The sequence below is a fragment of the Etheostoma cragini genome, chromosome 24 (assembly GCF_013103735.1).
Source record: "Etheostoma cragini isolate CJK2018 chromosome 24, CSU_Ecrag_1.0, whole genome shotgun sequence".
In the NCBI taxonomy this organism is placed as follows: Eukaryota; Metazoa; Chordata; class Actinopteri; order Perciformes; family Percidae; genus Etheostoma; species Etheostoma cragini.
In genome coordinates, this window is record NC_048430.1 from 10,288,570 (window position 1) to 10,294,731 (window position 6,162).

General features: G+C 40.1%; 1 protein-coding gene across 5 annotated transcripts in view; it reads left to right on the forward strand.

The window, feature by feature from the left end:
- The first annotated feature begins 2,168 nt into the window (after positions 1 to 2,168).
- The window catches only part of ddx4 (DEAD (Asp-Glu-Ala-Asp) box polypeptide 4), a 22,928-nt gene continuing 18,934 nt past the window's right edge, over positions 2,169 to 6,162 (forward strand). For 4 of the 5 annotated variants that reach the window (XM_034864162.1, XM_034864161.1, XM_034864163.1 and 1 more), the window contains exon 1: positions 2,169 to 2,414. The gene's annotated coding sequence lies outside the window, so the exon portion shown is untranslated. The remainder of the gene's footprint in view (positions 2,415 to 6,162) is intronic. The other variant, XM_034864159.1, reaches the window with a different exon arrangement.

Consider the following 6,162-nt stretch of genomic DNA (forward strand, 5'->3'; position numbering starts at 1 on the left):
GGCATGGCTGTTCCCGGTCGAGGTCGGCTGTAGACGATTTCCCGCTCAGTCGGCGTGGAGAATGCTCAAAGGCATTGGAATGACAGGGAAGGAGAAAAAGGCAGCAGCTCGTAGGATGGGGGAGGCAGCGGACAGAGCCTCTTGCTGGTTATGGAATAGGAGGGAGGAGTTGAGCTGGAAGACAGAAGGGGAAGATGGGGACCCACCATCGGGAGGGTGTTGTGGTTAAGGGTCGAAACACCCAATGAACGATGGGTACCACCTGATGACATCGACCCCACCTGGCCAAGGCTACATTCCCTTAAGGTGAATGAAGATGAGGAACATTTTCAGAGGTATTTGTAATCTGTAGATAAATATGCATAAATGCGCACGAACGCACGCACACACTTTTGTGTGTGTGTGTGAGTTTTCTTGCTTGTCTTTTTGTTATTTCTATATATTTTTCTTCTCTTCCCTGTTGTGTGATGGGTTCCACCGTGCTCCCCTGGTCTTTCTATTGAATGTTAGTATAAGGGGGGAAAATGTAGTATGGTGAAGAATGTAATGCTTTTTGCACTTGACACTGAGAAAAGTACAACTACTAAGAAAAAAAAAAAGTTTCTGTATGTTTGCATATGGGGTGAGTGCTATCACTCAGGCACACACAGTTGTCAAAACCATATGTTTAATATTCTAATAGAATAGGGACAGGGAATTCGTTGAGTTTGTTTTTGTTGCAATTTGTGTGACCCACTTAAGAAAAAGATATTCTGAATGTCAGCCATTTACATTAACTTTTGTTGATGAAGAATTGCATTGCGCTACTCTATTCATTATATGATGTGATGACTTATCCAGAAGGTCATTAGGTATAAGAGTCATGGTATGCTAACTGATGTGGAACAGTGGTTATAAGGTTTGGATAGTTTTTTTTTCCTTTTAATTGTGTAATTGTAAATGGACTGAATGTATTTCCAAAGCTCAAATGGGAAAATATGTATGCCAAGAGAGACAAATAATTTTTTGATCCCATTGAGCCATGAAATACAAATATGACGTCAATCATTTTAGTCAGAAAAAGGCTTAGTTTGTCATAAAACTTTTGAAGTATGAGACTGTAAAACTCTAGAAATAGAGGGACTACTCACCCTAATGTCGCACAAGTGACGTCTCGCTGAAGTTGTGTGTTTTGTACTGGAATGTACAAAGTTACTCACACAAACAACATCCTCAGATAAAATGGCTTTCAAAGTCTTGTTCCCAAGAGGTTCTTGAATAATCTAAAGGTTGCATGTCTAAAAATATTTATTAAAGGGTATGTATGAGTATATTTTCTCACAAAGTCCATGATCTGGGACAAAAAATGGCAGAGTAGGACAAGTGACTGGTAAATAATGGTAATCAGATGATAAGGACAACACAGCAAATTTGATTAGCACACTATAGATGACAGACAGTAGTGGAAGAAGTATTCAGATCTTTGACCTAAGTAAAAGTAGTCTACTAATGCAACACTGAAAGAAATACTATTTTGCAGTAAATGTCCAGCATTGAAAATGTTACTTAAGAAAAAGTATGCAACTCTCATTATGAAAATGTACTAAAAGTAAAACTACCCTGGTAGCAAATAAAAAGGATTTAAAAAAGGGATATCTGTTTACCCTGGCATGTAACATTTACACAGAAACATTACATTTACAAGTATGGCTTTACAATAGTACATAAGCCCAGCACTGAAAATGCAATTTAAGTAAAATTATGATCAGGAAAATGTAGTTTACAGTTAAAAATCCTCACATTTTAGAATCAGGAAACCATCAAAACAGTTCTGTCAAGCAACTGGCTTATCATTTCAGCTGCAACGTTAAATATTAGACCCATATATTGTTGGGTAGTTTAATTTATAATAAAATGTATCACATTTTGTAAACTACATGAATTTGTTTGCAAAAATCTTTATATGTAAAATAAATAGTAAATAATAAAAAACTGTAAGATGCCAGATAAATGTAGTAGAGTAAAAAGTACCTTATTTTTCTATTTTTCTTTATCTTTATTTGTAATGGGGGGGAGGGGCAGAATGTTAAGGCAACAACCCTCTCTCTATCCCATTTACAAAAGATTAACCATTTTACCAATGCCAAGAAAACGTATCCCAAAACTGTAATCTTCGTTTTTACCAAGCGCAATTTACAGAAAGAAACACTATTCAATTGACCACAGTTTGTTATTATTATTCACTATATAATATTTAGTTGTATTTCAAATTAGTCCAATTGGGCGGGAAAGCAGCGGAACTGGCAACCCCAGCTAGCTGGTGAGGTGGAGACGTGTGCACACGACACACTTGACTGAGAGCAGCAACCTGACTGAGCGGAGCTACGCCACGAGGGTGACAATAATCATACTGCAATTGAGAAACATTTGATAAAGTAAGTAATGGTTATACAAGTTACTGTAACTAGTGTTTATTGGCGCAACCAGTTCAAAAGCCATTTTAATATAAACGGAACAGATGTGGTCAATTGTATTCAACTTTATTAATGCGGACTTAGCACTTTTTAGCTAGTGCTTTAGCTAACTAAGCTAGTTTAAGCTAACGTTAAGCCAACAAGCATCAATTTTCGTACACGGCCGTCACCATTAAAATGTAACTTTAATTCCCATTTTCATACCAACCACTTTTCTTTAAAAATGTCGACTTTACTCGCATGTGTTAATAGCAAATGAGGCCATGTCGAAACATTAAAGACTTGCCCGCTACTAATTGGGATTAGCCTAAAATAGTGCAACATAATTTTGCACACTTCCCTGGCAAATTAAGGGCCAACGTTAGCTAGTAAGTTGGGTTACCTTGATAAGGATAACCTTAGTCTTAAAGGGTTTTTATATAACTTGGCAATCTCGAGTACAACCCACTCAGTGCATTAGCTAAAGTTAACATTAGCTTAACGGTTTCGTTGGGAAAAGCACGAGGTCGGTGGTTAAGGTTTTATGAGACACTTGCGGTATACGTGCAGTTTAGTGTCTCAAAATTCCCCGTCACCCCATTTGTACAGTTCTATCCCCTGACCAATCGGCTCTTTAGCGTAACCACTAGAGGTCAAATGCCTAACCCCAACCAATCTGTGTCTTAGCGTGGTCAGAGTGGACTCTGGGACACTAAACCGCACTCAAACTTGCAGTGTATGGTTCCAAATGGTCAAATTATACAAGCTTAACGTTAATTTACCATTGTTAACGATTTGCTGTCGAGTGAAGCAATTCTACCAGCCACTCACATTTTACTGGCATTTAGCTGGTGGCTTGTCACATTTAGCTGGTGGCTTGTCGCTAATTGTAAATCCTGGTGCTGTGACATAACGCTTATATTTTGAACGGCTACTTTTGTGGCACAAAAGAGAAAACTGCGTTAAAGCAGGTTCGGTTACGTTAACAAGCTTGCTAAAGTAGCATCTCATGGGGCTCCCCCACACACCGACGTGCACCGCTGCTTTAGAGCAGAGAGGCGAATGGACCGCAATTTCTTCTGCCTGGACTATTTTTGGTTGGCAAACCATGACTGCAATTTCACTCATTAAATCTGCGTAGGCATTTTGCATAATGCCTGCGTGTCATTTTTTACAGTTTTTCTATTTTCCATGGAAACGCTTTCAACACGCTTGCGCAAAAAAATAGGCGTTGGTCCTATTTCTAGAATGCATGCGTTTTTGGCGTAGCTCGAGCCGCTCCTGATACGTGCGTGTCAGTCAAATGTGCAAGCTGTAACATGGCTGCCAAAATAAAAACGAATATAGAAATAGGCCGACGCCTGTTTTTCATGCGACACGAAAGGGGGTTGGCTATTACACCTGTCAATACGAAACCAAATATCAAAATATGTGCAAATAAATGTACAATCAAATATTGACAGTGTGTTTATACACCTACGTGCTGGTCATACAATTAGAATATCATGGACAAGTTGATATGTGTCAGTAATTCCATTCAAAAAGTCAAATTTGTACATTCACCACACAAATTGATATATATCAAGTGTTCATTTCTTTTAATTGTGATTTATTATAACTAATGAAACTCCAAAATTCAATATCTCAGAAAATTAGAATATTGTGACAAGAATCAGTATCAAAGACAGCTGGTGCCACACTCTAATCAGCTAATTAACTCAAAACACCTGCAAAGACCTTTTAAATGATCTGTCGGTCAAGTTCTGTAGGCTACACAATCATGGGGAAGACTTCTGACTTGACAGCTGTCCAGAAGACAACCATTGAGACCATGCACACGGAGGGCAAGACGCAAGGTTATTGCTAAAGAGGCTGGCTGTCCAGAGCTCTGTGTACAAGCAGAGGTGAAGGGAAGGAAAAGATGTGGTAGAAAAAAAGTGTACAAGCAATAGGCATAACCGCACCCTGGAGAGGATTGTGAAAAAAAAAAAACATTCTAAAATGTGGGGGAGATTAACAGAGTGGACTGCAGCTGGAGTCAGTGCTTCAAGCACCACTAAGTATGGTGTGTCAAGACATAGCGTCGGGTAGGGCTGCACAATAAATAAAATTTTGATTTTGACTTCCCACGATCATATTTGTGTGATTGAGCAATTTTTTTCAATATTTATTTTATTTATTAAATGCATAATTTCATAGAAGGCTTAACATTTACCGATCTAGCCCATCTACCGCTCTGTAAACCAGTGTCTGATTATGTCCTAGTCAGAGTTGTTCCCTCCACCGCGCAGTTTAGTTTCTAGATGCGTACAGTCACATAGGATATAGTAACAGGAGGAAAATTCCACAACAGATAGCAGATGGTTATACCTCGGTCACTAGGCTTACCATTAAACGCAACATTTTTGTCCCGTCTGTTGTTTTTCAGACAACAGCAGTGACCAGGGCTAGTTATTATCTTTTAGCTCACAGGGCTCTATGGCGCGATTAATAGTTTTCCTCAAAGTCGCACCGGTGCACCTAATGTCCTCGCATCTGCTGCCTCTCCACAAACGAAGCAATGTTGTTTATATGGATATGGTTTAATTTTGCGTTACGCGAACCGTTTCTTATGTAAAGCCGAGCCTGTGTTGGCTCGCTCCTCTACTCTCTCCTCTTACCGGACATTAAGGCTGAATGATATTGTGTTTTAGCATCGACATCGCGATGTGCACATGAGCGATAGTCACATCGCAGGACGTAACGATGTTTCGACGCTAAAACTTTTTTGATGCTTGATAGAAAAGTAAACTTTCACTGTTCTCCTTTTTACATGGTTATAACCGTCTGACCATTCCCGTTTAGGACAGGTAGCCATGTGGGCAACATGTGTATGTGACATTAGTCCGACGGGGGTTAGTGTTATGGGAAGTGAGGCTCTCCGTGTGTAGAAAAGTCCCGTAGGCAGCAGCTGCCGCTGACACATTGATGCGCATGGTTTTGATAAGTAGTCAGTGAAGCTATTGTAGTCAGTGTTTTATCCATCCATCTTCATCCGTTATCGGGTCGCGGGGGCAGCAGCTCCAGTAGGGACCCCAAACTTCCCTCTCCCGAGCCACATCAACCAACAGTGTTTTATGTTTGCTGCAAATACGAACTAAATCACTTGATTAATGCAACATTATCACAACGTCTCCCGGCCATTTCCCCCCCGCAGAAAGTTGCTACCAGCCAGTCTAAAGCTAATATAGTTAGCCTACAGAAACAAGGGGTACGTCTGTCTCAACTAACGTTACGGTTTGGAGCTGCGACGCTTGAAACGTAGCACTAATCTGCTACAGAAGTCTGTCTGATCTAACATTTCCACTGATGTAATTGTTCTTGATGCACATTTAGTTGCTAGTGCGCGTGACATGCAGGTCTACAAAATCACCACAGTAGATGAGAAATATTTATTTCCAAATAGAGCTATGTATGTCATCTTTTAAAAATTATTTTCTTTTTTCATATTGCGATATATATTGCGGGGGGGGGGGAATATCGCAATGTGAGATTTTTCCAATATTGTGCAGGCTTAATGGTATCTCTGTTCTTAATTGGGCAGCAAACTCATCTGACCTTAACCCTATACAAAATCTATGGGGTAGTGTGGAGTAGAGTTCGGATCGGGCCGGATTTTTCTGTCCGAGCCCGGCCCGCGTCCGACAGAGCAGTAACCGAACCCGACCCAAGCCCGACAGGCATTAAGATA